The following is a 15,775-nucleotide window of genomic DNA, read 5'->3' as shown; positions in this document are numbered from 1 at the left end:
GCCATATCATCAGTGCCCGTCAGTGCAGCCATATCATCAGTGCCCGTCAGTGCAGCCATATCATCAGTGCCCGTCAGTGCAGCCATATCAGTGCCCGTCAGTGCAGCCATATCAGTGCCTATCAGTGCCCGTCAGTGCAGCCATATCAGTGCCCGTCAGTGCAGCCATATCAGTGCCCGTCAGTGCAGCCATATCAGTGCCCGTCAGTGCAGCCATATCAGTGCCCGTCAGTGAAGGAGAAAACTTACTTATTTACAAAAAAATTTAACAGAAACAAAGAAAAACTTTTTTTTTTTCAAAATTTTCGGTTTGTTTTTTATTTGTTGCGCAAAAAATAAAAACCGCAGAGGTGATCAAATACCACCAAAAGAAAGCTCTATTTGTGGGAACAAAATGATAAATTTGTTTGGGTACAGTGTAGCATGACCGCGCAATTGTCATTCAGATTGCAGCAGCGCTGAAAGCTGAAAATTGGCCTGGGCGGGAAGGTGTCTAAGTGCCTGGTATTGAAGTGGTTAAAGTGTTGCTAAACCAACAGTGCAAAATCAGTCTGTATATGCAGCATAGCATGCTTGTTATACGCACTGTGGAACATAAGGGATTAATCCTCTGCATTGTGTAAAAAGGCTGTTTTATCCTGAATGCACAGATCCACCCCTCCTGCACTGTCTATCTGGGGAAAGCCAGCTAACACAGGCAGAGTAGCTAACCTGCACATGCTCAGTTGTCTTTTATGCTGGAGAGAACAGTTACTTGTTCACATGATATTGTCATCACACATGTGGTCGTGTATACAGGCTGCAGTGAAAATCTCCTCCTTCCTGAGTTCTCAGCACTGGAGAAACTGTGCAGTTTATCATGTAACTGTGGTATACAGATCATCCAAAAAGGTATAGTGTGGCACTATTTTTAATATAAAAATAAGATTTGGGCACTGTGGGGGGCGGATGAGCTATTTTCATATTACTGGGTTTACTGTGGGAAGTTTAGACGATTATAGACCAACAGCACTGACCTCAGTGCTAATGAAGTGCTTTGAGAGGTTGATCTTGAAATATATCAAATTGGATCCTTCTCAGTTTGCATATAGGGCAAATGGAAGCACAGAAGATGTGATGACTTTAGCGCTGCATGAGGCACTTAGTCATCTGGCACATTTAGGAAATTACATAAGGATGTTTATAGATTACAGCTTTGCCTTAAATACTTTGTTACAAATGAGAGTTCAAAGGGTAGTGATAAATTGGGAGTACTCGGAATGGTCAGGGGTGGAAAGTGGGGTCCCCCAGTGTTCTGTCCTGGGACCAATCCTATTTAATTTGTTCATAAATGACCTAGAGGATGGGGTAAATGGTTCAATCTCTGTATTTGTGGACGATACTAAGCTAAGCAGGACAATAACTTCTCCGCAAGATGTGGAAACCTTGCAAGAAGATCTCAACAATTTAATGGGGTGGACAACTACATGGCAAATTAGGTTTAATGTGGAAAAATGTAGAATCTCTACATGGGAGAACCTCTGGGGCAATCAAGGATGGAAAAGGACCTGGGGGTTCTAGTAGATGCAATGCCAAGCTGTTGCTAACAAAAGCAAACAGAATATTGGCATGCATTAAAAAGGGGATACTGGAACACCACAGGTTGTGTGTTAAGTTCCTTTTTCTTTATGCGTTGTACACATATGATGGCACCCCCTATAATGAGACCAATAGTATAATTAAGCTTACAGTAATCTGTTGCATCACTGGAGGTGATGAGCAAGCAATACAGGAGAGAGGTTTATAGGATAGTGAAATGGTGTACAGCGAATAACTTGATCTTAAACACAGGGAAAACAAAGGAACTGATTGTAGATTTCAGAAGAAGCAGGCCTGAACCAGCTTTTTATTAAAGGCCTGTGCATGGAGCTGGTTTCTACCTTTATGTGTCTGGGAACATGCATTTCAGAAAACTTATGAATAATTAATGTCAAAGCCATTATTAAGAAATCGCAACAACGTTTATATATTTTTTGCAACTCCTTAAGGAAGAGTGGCTTGGGAAGGAGGGTACTAGAGACCTTCTATTCTGCCATTGAGAGTACATTATGTATTTTAGTTTGGTATCCTAGTTGTACGCAGGTAGATAATAATGCTTGCATGTTCTCCCTGTGCCTGCGTGGGTTTCCTCCGGGTACTCCAGTTTCCTCCAACACTCCAAAGACATGCTGGTAGGTTAATTGGCTTCTGTCTAAATTGGCCCTAGTATATGAATGTGAGTTAGGGACATTAGGATTGTAAGCTCCTTGAGGGTAGGGACTGATGTGAATGTACAATGTATATGTAAAGCACTGCGTAAATTGACAGCGCTATATAAGTACCTTTATAATAAAGGGAGTGGTTCGAACAGCGCATTAAATTTTAGGGTGTGAACTTGTCAGTGGACACTAACTATGAGTGCTCCCCAGGGAGTCTGGTCAGGACTCAATATGTAGCAATATGTGCCCCCCCCCCCCCCCCCCCCACCCGAAACCTAAATATCTAAAGTTGGTGTATTTAGGCAGCCTTGTAAGATTTAAAAGGTACTCCTCTTGTATTTTTGTATGTGTGCACTATTCTTTATGGTTTTATTGATTGTATAGGTCTCTATAGCAGCACCAACTTCAGATATTCAGATTTAGGGTGTGCCCCTCAACCCTGTGTGTGTGTGTGTGTGTGTGTATATTATAAATATGTATGAGAGAGATTTTCTTCACACTTACTTGATTTGCTGTTCCACATATTAGATACCCGGTACTTTATTTCAGATTGGCTATTGTGATAAATTAATTTTAGCCTGATAGTGTTTCATTCAGATCAGATCTGACCCATAGAATGTGCCCTGAGTGAGGGAAGCAGTTGGGGTCCAAAAATGACCTAAGAGTGGCTATTTCTTGGCCTGCTTTGCAATCAGTTATCTGACCATATGTAACCTCTGGGGGGATGATGATGATAAATGCTTCTGGAGATCAGAGCCCTCATTACACACAGGTACACTTTCCCAGTCACTTTTCTTTTATATAGAAGAGAAGGTAGCAAAATAAGGCGTGTGCACCTTTGTCACCAGCAGTTTCCACTGTTCAGATGCCTTCCCTACCTTCATTCTAGAGATACCTGCTATGTGTTATCTACTGCCTCTGTTATTCACCATGTTATTTATAAGTTACAAGGAGAATCAAGGTTTTTAAATTCATGCAGATTATATGCATATCCATGTTTCAGTATCAGACATGCTCCTCTGATATATTACCGACTTGAAACATTTTAACAGTGCTGCAACTCCTTTTTTAGACTGTATGGGGAACTCAAAAAGGCTGTCTTAGACATCCTTTAGATCTCCCTCGGGGTGCTGCACTAAAAATGTTGCGGCTTGCACCCAATTCATGTAACTCTTGCAGACGGGTACATGAATCTGTCGATGCCGGCACTCAGAACTCCTTGTCCAATGCACTCCCTCCCCTCACACTGACAGGCGCATGGTCATGGAGTTTTGTACTAGGGCTGGGAGACAAGTTTCCCATACCTCCCAACTTTTTGAGCTGGGAATGAGGGACACCTATCAGAAAAAGTATGCAGGCATAGGACACACCCCTTGCCATGCCCCTCTAAAGGAGAATTGTACAAAAAAACAAGATTGGTTACACCCACAAATTCTTTTTTTACCACTACCATTCCTTCATATTGGCTTTTGGAATTTACAAATGCAGCAATTTAGAAATCAGATGAAAGGTTTAGTGCAGGAAAACACTTTTTGATACATAAAAAAGTGCATTTTATATACAACTATATAGATCAGACTAAAATGAGGGACAAATGAGGAGGAATGAAGGACAGAGGTACATTGCTCCAAATCAGGGACAGTCCCTTGAATTCAGGGACAATTAGGAGCTATGGATTCCCATCAGGTCCACGTTACTTTTGATCGACAACACATGGCAGTGGGTGGCTTTCAAATTTACCCACAACCGTGCACTGCCGGCAACAGGCAAGGAGGACCCAATGGAAAACTAAATTGAGTTTCCCATCAGGCTCCCCCACCAAACAGGCGCAGTGTGAATTTGAGTTGTCTGGCAGGCAGAGCCTAATGGGAAGAAGTGTATGCACAACAACAAGGTGTGTTGACATGCAGTGAATTGCACTACAGAGTTTGCAGCATGTCTGCATCGTTCTGCACCGCAAATCACTGCAATGTTGTAGTATGAATGAGATACATAAACCAGTTTATTATACGATTATAATCGATTTAGTTGGCCAATTTGTTGCATCAATTAATCGACTAATTTAATAATGGTATCATCAGACGCCGAGATCAAAATTTTTATACAAAGAAAAAAGATTTTCAGACAGGACTGTAATATAGTATTATGCATGACAGACTCCCTTGTCATAGGCAGGTAGCTTGATACAACCTGCGCCTCCTGTCACTTATGCTGGCCATACACAAACAAACAAATTTTTCCTTCGAAGATTTTATTTTAAGAACATTCGTTTGATTTTCTAATCATTAGAGGGTTCAAATTGACTTTCGTTTTCAACCACAGAGATGGGAAAATTAGAAGGAGCAGAATAGAAAACTTTTCTCGATCTAATGAATTTTTGAACACTGTATGTGTGTTTGTTTTCGTTCTGGAATAATATTTGTTTTAATGCATGTTAAAAGCAGGTGGAATTTACAAATGACACTTGAGCATTCACCGAATGTACAAAGAATTTTTGCACAAATATTTGTGTGAATATTATTGTCAAAAATTGATAATTGTATGGCCAGCATAAGACCTTTTTAGTAGCAGCAGCTTGCTTGTTTTATCATTTGCCATGATGGGGTTCACTTTCCACATTTTCCACCCCAGCAGCAAATCCACAGTCTGGGAGTGGAGGAAGCCATCCTCCCGCCCCAGCGGTTAGCCGGAGTGGATAATGTGGGGTCCTCAGCTGAAGTGCTAACAGGGCAGAATATTACTGCCCTCTTACACACAACTGCAGCTTGAGCTGATATCGGTGGATGGGACTGTGGTCTCCACTCACAGCAACCCAGCAGAAGGGCTGGCAACACGGCAGAGTGCTGCTGGCCTCTGCCCTCAACTAACAGAAGAGGGAGTTCCTGTGAAAGTGGAGGGGACTTCGGTCTCCACTGACCCAACCCCAGAAAATAGTGCAGCACTGAGACATGAGGATGTCAGAAATGCTTTGCAAGCACGGGGTGATTTTCACCTACCAAAAGTACCAAAAGATGGGACTCCACTTGTATACCCCAGGGATGTTGGGCAGTCAGCCCAGATCCCCAACAGCATGATGGAGTGAGCCCAGTCACCCTGTCTTCTCTCCAGCGGCTGAAAGGACTCCAGGGAGAAGGGCTGGTTCATGCCTCTCTCCAGCGATGGTTATGTTCTCAGGGAGGCAGAGGTTGGCTGGGTGAGTAATGATATGTTTGGGACAACTTTTATTTGGGATACTGTGTGGATACCGGTACTGGGGGACTCGAACTACTGACTAACTTCGGAGTCAACCCATCTGGGGTCTCCTCCTGTGTTAGTCTCCTGCTGAAAGGGGAGATGTGTGACAGGAGGTTTGTGGAACTCAGCTTACCTTGGAGAGCTCTGGAAACTCTGTGTCCAGCTCCCTGGCCCCTCTTATGTGTAAATCACCCTGCGTCCATTAGGGGCCCAGGGTGCCTGAGAACCCCACTATGATGATCTGTGCTATTTGGACACACTGTACAGCCACACTGTAATGTTGTATATATTGTGTGTTGTCTCATGCTGTTGTGGACTCTTTGCTGTGATCGTTTGGGCTGGGGTTGTACTCCAATGTTCTATTGTCTAGTGTCTGTCTGCTATGGATATTATGGGATGTGTATGTAAATTGGCTGTGAGATTGGTGGGGGCGAATTCCTCCAACAGCTCTCCCTGCTGTTAAGACTGTTTACTGATGAGAAATTTGAATACACCTGACCTGTGTGTCTATTGTGATTGGACAGTTTATCCCGCCTTGAATCCAAGGTTGGGGGAGGGGGGGGGGGGGAGTGTCTCTGAGTTGTATAGCTGTTGTAACATGTGCTTTAATAAAGGAGTTTGATGTTGTTGTTCACCCTACACTAAGTTACAGCTGGTGACTGGGTGGGCTAAAGGGTCTTGGATAGTGCTGGTTCTGGACAAAGGAAGCATTTACAGCGGACATAGACCTGTTGAGGACAGGGGTTCATCACACAGCCAATTCCAAAAAGGATTAAATTCATTATTTTCCTTAAAATTCTACAAACCATACCCCATAATGACAACGTGAAAGAAGTTTGTTTGAAATCTTTGCAAATTTATTAAAAATAAAAAAATGAAAAAAATGACTTGCATATAAGTATTCACAGCCTTTGCTCAATACTTTGTTGAAGCACCTTTGGCACCAATTGCAGTCTCAAGTCTTTTTGAGTATGATGCTACAAGCTTGGCACACCTATTTTTGGGCCGTTTCTCCCATTCTTCTTCACAGGACCTCTCAAGCTCCATCAGGTTGGATGGGGAGCGTTGTTGCACAGCCATTTTCAGATCTCCCCAGAGTTGTTCAATCGGGTTCAAGTCTGGGTTCTGACTGGGCCACTCAAGGGCATTCACTTAGTTGTCCCGTAGCCACTCCTTTGTTATCTTGGCTGTGTGCTTAGGGTCGTTGTCCTCTTGGAAGATGAAACTTCGCCCCAGTCTGAGGTCCAGAGCGCTCTGGAGCAGGTTTTCATCAAGGATGTATCTGTACATTGCTGCATTCATCTTTCTGTTGATCCTGACTAGTCTCCCAGTTCCTAGCGCTGAAAAAGGGATGATATTGGCCAGGGGATGAGCGGCGCCAGGTTTCCTATAACACGTGCCATTCAGGCCAAAGAGTTCAATCTTTGTTTCATCAGATCAGTGAATTTTGTTTCTCATGGTCTGAGAGTCCTTCAGGTGCCTTTTGGCAAACTCCAGGTGGGCTGTCGTGTGCCTTTTACAGAGTGGCTTCCGCCTGGTCACCATACAGGCCTGATTAGTGGAGTGCTGCAGAGATGTTTGGTATTCTGGAAGGTTCTCCTCTTGCCACTGAAAAACGCTGGAGCTCTGTCAGAGTGACCATCGGGTTCTTGGTCACCACCCTGAGTAAGGCCCTTCTCCCCCAAACACTCAGTTTGGCTGGGCAGCGCCCGTTGGGAAGAGTCCTGGTAGTTCCAAACTTCTTCAATTTACGGATGATGGAGGCCACTGTGCCCATTGGTACCTTCAATGCTGCAGATGTTGTTTCTGTATCCTTCCCCAGACCTCGATACAATCCTGTCTGAGGTCTACAGACAATTCCTTGGACTTCATGGGTTGGTTTGTGCTCTGACATGCACTGTTAACTGTGAGACCTTATATAAACAGGTGTGTGCCTTTCCAAATCATGTCCAATCAAATGCATTTACCCCAGGTGGACTCCAAGTTGTAGAAACATCTCAAGGATGATCAGTGGAAACAGGATGCACCTGAGCTCAATTTTGAGTGTCATGGCAAAGACTGTAAATACTTATGTACATTTTGGTTTTTACATTTTTTTTTTTTTTTTTTTTTTTTTAATTTATAAATTTGCAAAGATTTCAAATAAACCTTCTTTCACATTGGTTGTGTGTGTGTATGGATATTTTAACTGGGAGTCAGACATGAAGCTATATGGAGGTGGGTAATCACTTTTATAATAAAGTAGTACTAGGCTGAGACATTTTTCATGTCTATAATAACTTAAATATGATGCACAATAATGGTAAACTTTTACTTTAACCACCTCAATACAGGGCACTTTCACCCCCTTCCTGCCCAAGCCATTTTTCAGCGCTGTCGCACTTCGAATGACAATTGCACGGTCATGCAACACTGCACCCTAATGAAATTTTTATCATTTTTTTCCCCACAAATAGAGCTTTCCTTTGGTATTTGATAATCTCTGCGGTTTTTATTTATTGCGCTATAAACAAAAAGAGGGACAAGTTTGAAAAAAAACGCAATATTTTTTACTTTTTGCTATAATAAATATCCAAATTTTTTTAAACAAATTTCTTCCTCCGTTTAGGCCGATATGTATTCTTCTACATATTTTTGGTAAAAAAATCGCAATAAGCGTATGTTTGGTTTGCGCAAAAGTTATAGCGTCTACAAAATAGGGGATAGATTTATAGCAATTTTTTTTTTTTGACTAGTCATGGTGGCGATCTGCGATTTTTATTGACTGCGATATTGAGGCGGACATATCGGACACTTTTGACACATTTTTGGGACCATTCACATTTATACAGCGATCCGAGCTATAAAAATGCATTGATTACTGTATAAATGTGACTGGCAGGGAAGGGGTTAACACTAGGGGGTGATCGAGGGGTTAAATGTGTGTCCTAGGGAGGTGATTCTAACTGGGGGGGGACTGACTGATGGAGATGACCGATCGGTGTCCCTAATGTACAAGGGACACACCATCGGTCTCCTCTCCTCTGCCAGGATGTGGATCTGTGTGTTTTTTTTTTTTTTTTTTTAAAAAGAAAATTGTTTATTCGATTTTTACAGTACAAGTGATCGCTTCTCGGCCTTTTGGCTAAGATCTAGTGTAGTATCTGTTCTTATCAGTTTCCAGGAGGTGGCGCTTGCTTCCGTCCCTGATCTATGGCGAGATAGAGATGGGATGGCGGTTGCTATGCAAAACCTGCTGGAGTAAAGGTGACCTGGAGCGGTTTGTAGCCGAAAGGGAAGCCTTCTGATGGGGACGGAGAACCACGGGGTCTGAACCGGAGGGTCGGGACCCTGGTTTTCTGGCCTGGATTGGGGCGGATCTAGCTCCGGACAGTTATTTGGGAGAGAACGCTGGCTCCCCTTTCTCCCACCGGGGGAGCGGCCAGTATTTCCCGAATGTAATTAGGTACGAGGGACGGAACGAGGGTGAAGCCTGATGGTAAAGGGCTCTCACCAAGCTTCCAGAACTCTATGCCTTTCTGCCTGGGGTGGGGTCTGCTGTGGTCTGGGCTGGGGACCAGGGTTGGTCTTTGAAAGCCTATGGAGTAGTGCCCCTGGAGCGGCAGCCCAGGGGTGCCATAAAATCACTGTGAGTGGCAGTCACTTTGATTTGAGGCACCATGGTCACTACACCATACAACACGCTTTTTTAGCACCTGCCTCTTGGGCCGGGCCTTTTGGCTAGGACCAGAGGAATTTTTTATTCCTGGCCGGAGGGCCTGGTCATTGTTTTACACAATGGCCACCTTTTTTCACTCTCCTCTCCACTATCCCTTCCCCACTTTCTATTTATTTTCTTTTTTTTTTGATTGAATCCTATGTTTGTCACGTCTTGTTCACGTTTGTCTCACTGTGTGGCGAGTAAAGGCGGGTCTTCGGGCCAGCCCTGAAAGTCTTGGGAAGGGGTGGACATGGCCTTCTGGCTTCGTCCTCCCTAACCCACGGGGTCTCCCTTCGGGGGAGCCCTGCCTAGTACTTGGGTGGGTCTGTTTCGGCAGACCTTCCAGAGAACGGGGTCTGTCTGGTTTCGGCCAGATAGACCATTGTAAAGTACCTTTGTCCCCGTCTGGAGCCTAACGCCCCGGGGGATCAGGGAATTGGCACGTCTTGTGTACCCGTCTGCACTTTTTTGTGTTCACTCTTTATGTGTGTGCACATTTTTTATGCACCGGGTGAAGTTTTTTGGGGTGTGTTATGCACGCCATAGGCTTTCAAAAGAAAAAACAAGTGATGCATATACACAGTTGTTCACAAAGATATTGTTACATGGATTGTCACAAAACGAATGGGCTGCACATTTGAACAGGAGATAGATGTGCAGAGCTGTTAAGTTGCATTATATTAGGATATGAGTTTGGGGGTAGTAGATTCCAACAGTACTATTTAAGGAGGTCCAGGGGGAGGGGGATCCGGGAAAGGCAGGATATGCGGAATATAAAAAGGGGGGGGATAAGGGGGGGGGGGGGCAGGGAGTGAAGGAGGGACCACATCTACATTAAGTACACAAAGTTCAAACATTGGTTAGACATTCAGAAGATCATAGCAGTAGTACACTATTGCAGGGCAGGTCCAGCAGTAATCTCTCAGTGATCATCCACCACTTCTGTGCCCCAGGCATCTATCCATCCCAACCATATTTTGTCAAGTTTGCCAGGGCAGTTTCGGTTGGCATAGCTTAGCTTATACAATGGCAACTCCGAGTTCAGTGATAAGCGCTATGAAGACACCCTGGGAGGTGTGGTGTCCTTCCAATGAAGGGATATTTCCCTGCGGGCATAGAAAGTAGCATAATTCAGGAATAGTCTAGTATATTTGCCCCTTACCCTAGAGTCAAAAACATTAAGCAGCATCATTTTGGGGTCTGTTCCAAGTTCCAGGGAGGTAACTCTGCTAAGGGTGTCAGCTATCTCCGACCAATAGTCTCCGAGGCGAGGACAGGACCATGTCATATGAAAGAAGGAGGCAGAGCTCTGATCACATCTAGGACAGGCTACCGGGGTATTGGGGTTCATAATTGTTAATCTCTTTGGAGTGTAGTAGGCCCTGTGGAGGAACTTGACCTGCATGAATCGATCTCTGGCCGAGATCATGTTAGTAACAAAGGAGGATACGCATGTCTCCCATTCCTCCTCTGACAGATCTGGGATGTCTAATTTCCACTTAGCTAGGGCTTTTTCAAGTTTCTTCAAAGGAGCTATGAGTTGCACTGGGAACTGTTTCCTATACGCATGTCGAAGCTGATAGTATCGAAACAACATCCACCCGGTAGTGTGTAAGCACTTTTGAGGTCAAAAAAGGATCTCAGTTTACCCCCGGTAACTATATGCTTCAATTTGACTATACCTTTCCTCGCCCAAACCTGGGGGTCTGGAACGGTACTCATGTGTTGTAAGTTGGGATTGCCCCAGAGAGGAATATGGGGAGAAAACATCTCAGGGAAGCTAAAGAGGGTCCTGGCTTTATGCCATACATTGATGGTTGTGTGCATCAGCTCCGTGATGCCAGGGTGAGATCTCGCCCCCCTGAATACCACATTGCTGAGGGAGGAGTATGAGCCCATAATGGCTGCTTCCAAGGTCACTGCTGGGTTGTCCTGTGGTTGAGAGAACCACCATCTGACCATCACCAGGACGGCCGCCCAGAAGTAGATCTGGAAATCTGGTAGGGACAGGCCTCCCTGGGTGACGGGCAGCTGAAGGGTGGTAATAGCTAGCCGTGGGGGCCTTCCGTTCCAAACAAAAGAAGAGAATATACTTTTAATTTTTTCGAAGAATGAGGCCGGAGGGATTAAAGGGGCATTTTCGAAAAAGGTAAAGGAATTTGGGGAGATAAACCATTAACTAAATTTACTCTACCTGCTGGTGAAAGGGGGAGGGTTCTCCAGACCATACATTTCTGCGAAAAGTTTTTTAGTAATGGTTGAAGGTTCAGCTTATAATATGAGGACAATGGAGTCTCAACCCTTACTCCTAGGCGACTACCTCCGAGCCGTCCCCGCTTGCCCTAGAGAGATGCGTAAGGAGGCGTTGAATGTTTGTCAGTCCCTCTGCCTGGCATAAATCCAGACTAGTCCGCGTGCACCAATGCCGTAATCAGTGTTCAGTCGACCAGCCAACAGCTTGGCGTCTACATTAAGGAGAGAGGTTGGGCGATACGATGAACACTGCTCAGGGGGCTTACCAGGTTTAAGGATGACCACTATAATTGCCTCAGCCATTGTCGGGGGTAATGAATTCCCTTCCATGGCTTTTTGCAGTACTAGTCTAAACGTTGGTAATATTTCCTCTGCATAAGTTTTAAAGAATTCGGCAGGTATCCCATCCGGGCCTGGCGTTTTGCTATTTTGCAAGGAGGCTACTGACCTTTGTAACTCCTCTATAGGATAGGGCCGTCTAATGCTTCTCTAAATGTGGATGTCGGGCAAGGGAGCTCCACCCCGTCGAGGTATGTCATCAGTTCTTCGTCTGTGCATTCCATTCGAGAACCATAGAGCTCCCGATAGAATGATGCAAATCTGTCATTGATGGAAGAGGGCTCTGTCAGAGTCGTCCCATCTGAGTCACATATGGTCAAGATGGTCACCGGGGAGGAGTTTTCCCTCGCCAGCCATGCCAGCATACTGCCTGCCTTTTCCCCATGCTCGAAGATTCTTTGGGACTGATGTAGGAATTTAGTTTTGGTGGCTGATGTTCGTAACAGGAGAACATCCCTCAACGCTGCCTGAAAATTAGAGTATGCTCTCGGAGTCCCCGACTCGGAGTATTCCTCCTCAAATGCCGTCACCCTCTCCTCAGCCCTTCGGGTCTCCTCCCTCAGATGCTTACGGATCTTGCAGATATGCAACTGCAAGCTACCCCTGGTGAAGGCCTTAAATGCGTCCCAAGACGTGAGCAGAGACACTGATTGATTCAATTCCCGCCAGTACTGCATCGCCTCAGACACATACAGTTCCAATATTCTGGAATCAGACAGCCAGAACCTGGACAGTCTCCACAGACTCTTCCCCCGGTGTACAGGACACGCACAGCTTCAAGGCAAGTGGGGCGTGATCGGATATGCCACGGGGGAGAATGGTGATATCCCTGACCCCTAGGTAGGACAGATCCCCCCGCATAGGCAAGGTCTATACGTGAGAGGGTTTTATGTGAGGCTGAGTGGCATGTATAAGCCCTCCAAGAGGGGTTACGCCACCTCCACACATCAGTTAGGTTAGAGGCTTCTGCCCAGGAGAGCAGCTCTGAAGAGGAGCCCGATCAGGGGCCAGGTTAAAGTCCCCCAGCATCACCACATTATCTGTAGCATAAGTGGAAATTTTAGAGATAAGCTGGTTAAGTAATCTTGTGGAAGCTGGGGGGGGGGGGGGGGGCAGGTACAATCCCACCAGCTCCAATCTGTCTACTATGGCTGGAGTATAACATAGCGACCCTCCGGGTCTAGCTCCAATGCCAGCAATTTGAATGGTAGAGATTTATGAACAAGAATACTGACCCCTCTGGAGTAATTGATGTATGTGGAGTGGTATTGATGTCCCACCCAGGGTCGTCTAAGGCTCAAAAGCTTACTGCCTGTCAAGTAAGTTTCCTGCAGTATACATATTTGGGGATGATAGGTTTTGAGAAACTGAAACACTAATGACCTCTTCAGAGGAGTTCAAACCCCTAGTGTTCCATGAAACAATAGTACAGTCAGCCATGGTCATCTAATGGTACATTTTCAAGCTGTGGACCTCTACCCAAAATTAGATGCAAGGTCCCGACCACTATATGGGTCAGGACATGGCATCCCAAACATCCAGTGACATACATGTTTACATCGCTTGTGAAAAAACAATAAAGGACCAATTATAACAAAATATACCCAACCAACTCCCCCACCCTGCCAACCCCAGCCCCAACTTTGGGGAGGCTCAGGATCCCAACTTAGAACCAAGGCAAACACGCCTGTGATGGGGGAACGCGTGCAAAACCGTATCCGCAGTTCAGTAGTTAGACATTACATCTAGTCTCTTAGTTAGAGCAAAAAAGCCAGGGGTACAAACTTAAACATTAACGTTGCAGAGTTAACCAAATTATTCTGACCAGTGGCAAAGGAGAAAACAGGGTGGCGGGGGGGGGGGGGTATGGCAGGAGTCAACCTTTTTATATACCCCCCTTCGGGATGCCTCAATCAGCCTCAAGGAGGGGTGAGGGGCATCTTCTCCCGTTACCTCCGCCACCCATTAGGGAGGGTATACAGTAGCACTCAATGAATGATCCGAGTCAAGAGGCCCTACTCTGGCCATTGTATAAAAGATGGCACGTCCTTAAGGCCACTGGTGGTTATGGAACTTATGAGTCGGATTCCCTACCATAGGGATAGTAGTAACTGAGTACATGCCGTCACATTCAGGAGAGGAAGGGTGGGGCCTGGGTCCAGGATGGGGAAGGAGGGAAGGAGTAGGATACAGACCTGGAGCCATCTTCCCAGCAATGAGGCCTCAAAGAACACTCCAAGGCCTGGCATTGCTGACCTTCGGTGTTCAAAAGCGGAAAACCACAGCAGGTGGAGGGCAGCAGAACCCAGTAGGGTTTGTAGAACCATTGTAGAACACATTGTAGAAAACAGCAGACGACAGCAGCTTGTTCAATCGGGCGATCAAGTAGGACACTTATCTGGATGGGAGTGTGTTGATCCATCCGGAGGCCTCCTCTGGGGACATGAAGACCCGAACAGACTCTCACAGCATCAAAGGATTTCCGCTGCTTCTGGGTTTCCAGCGAGTAGTCCGTAAAGATTAGGAGCTTAGCATTTTTAAAGCGGAGTTCGTCTTGGGCCCTAGCCTCCCTCATCACAATATCTCTATCCCGAAAATGAAGGAGTTTAAAGATAAAGGTTGGGGTGGTGCTCCTTGGGGTCCTCTGGTAGTGGGTATGTGATGAGCCCTTTCCACTGTAAAAAATGGTGAAAAACGTGCTGAAGGGAGTAGCTGTTGCAATAGGCGTTCAGCAAAGGCCGTAGGATTCGTGCCCTCCGCCCCCTCAGGGAGTCCCAGGATAGGCAAATTATTTCTTCTGTTACGGTTCTCTGCATCCTCTGCGCGGGACTCAAGCGTCTTTACCCTGGCTAAGTGCGTGAATGTCGGCCCCATGATCACATACTGTATCTTCCGTCTGGGAGACCCTTTGCTTCACCTCAGTCATTCTGCCACGAAAGGCATCAAAGTCCTTCCTAATGAACTCGACATTTGCTTGAATATGATCCACCTTACCAGTCAGGGTGGTTATGGCCTGTAGGACTGCCTTAAAATCGCCCGCCGTAGCAGGCAGCCTGTCTGGGTCTTCGGCCTGGTTCTCCATCCAGGCAGGAGTCTTAGGCGAGGCCGTGGCTTCGGCCCTGCCTGTAGAGTCGGGCTTTGCGGCCTTTTTCCGGGATCGGGGCTGGTTCTTCCTCCTGTGCATACCCTCAGGAGGGTACCAGGAGCGGAGGGGGACAGGGAGAGCCTGCTGGGACCCCTCCTCCCGGTGTCTGGACGGGTACTGCGCCGGCCCTGTGAGGTCCTGGGCAGGATTTCTAGGCGAGTCCCCGGCTTCGGCCTAGTCTGCGATGTCCAGCCCGGTCTCCTTTTCCTGGGATCTCGGCCGGCGGTATCTTTCCACAGGCAGTCCGGAGTGGCCCCCCTGTCAGGAGGAACGTAGGAGAGCCTTATTTTGGGGTCTGCACCCAGTAAAAGGAGGATAATTAGATCCGGTCCTGGGGAGCTCAGACAAACACGTCTGCTCCCAGTGAGGCGGCACACGCACGCTCCCTAGTGGCTCGGGGAGGCGATCACGTCATATGACGTCTGCCCAAAACGAGACCTGCCTCATCCCACTGTCATATGACAGTGGGCGGGCGGCTAGTGGCTAAATGTAATTTGTATTGCCTTATTACCTCCGATCTATCAACCTCCAGCTTTTCTGTGTTCAGATGCTGATGCCTTTTAGACTGACTCGCTTCCTCCTCCTGCCCAGGACTACATGTACCATGAGGCGTTATTCCTCATTCACAAGTTCTCAGGCACTTACTGACATGTATGGACAGTGTACTGAGCTGTATGTGTGCTGCACTGTATTTCCTGATATATAAACAATGTATTCTCTATGCAGGCCTACTAATCGGCTGACCAACTAATCGATTATGAAAATAGTTATATCCATTAGTTGTTTCAGCCCTACTAAAATGCCTGCTTGGCTTTTACTGGATAAGGTGTCCCCACGTTAAAGCTTTCTCCTCTATTCCTTTTCTGGT

The 15,775-nt window shown here is 46.1% G+C and overlaps 1 protein-coding gene and 1 pseudogene across 2 annotated transcripts in view; both read left to right on the top strand.

Moving 5' to 3' along the window:
• The window catches only part of CFAP97 (cilia and flagella associated protein 97), a 126,441-nt gene that overhangs the window by 78,250 nt on the left and 32,416 nt on the right, over positions 1 to 15,775 (top strand). The window lies entirely within an intron of this gene.
• On the top strand, positions 8,575 to 8,707 carry LOC141124366 (U2 spliceosomal RNA; annotated as a pseudogene).

Source organism: Aquarana catesbeiana, linkage group LG01 (assembly GCF_042186555.1).
Source record: "Aquarana catesbeiana isolate 2022-GZ linkage group LG01, ASM4218655v1, whole genome shotgun sequence".
In the NCBI taxonomy this organism is placed as follows: domain Eukaryota; kingdom Metazoa; phylum Chordata; class Amphibia; order Anura; family Ranidae; genus Aquarana; species Aquarana catesbeiana.
Note: the sequence above shows the minus strand (reverse complement) of the source record. Positions and strands in the feature narration are given on the sequence as shown.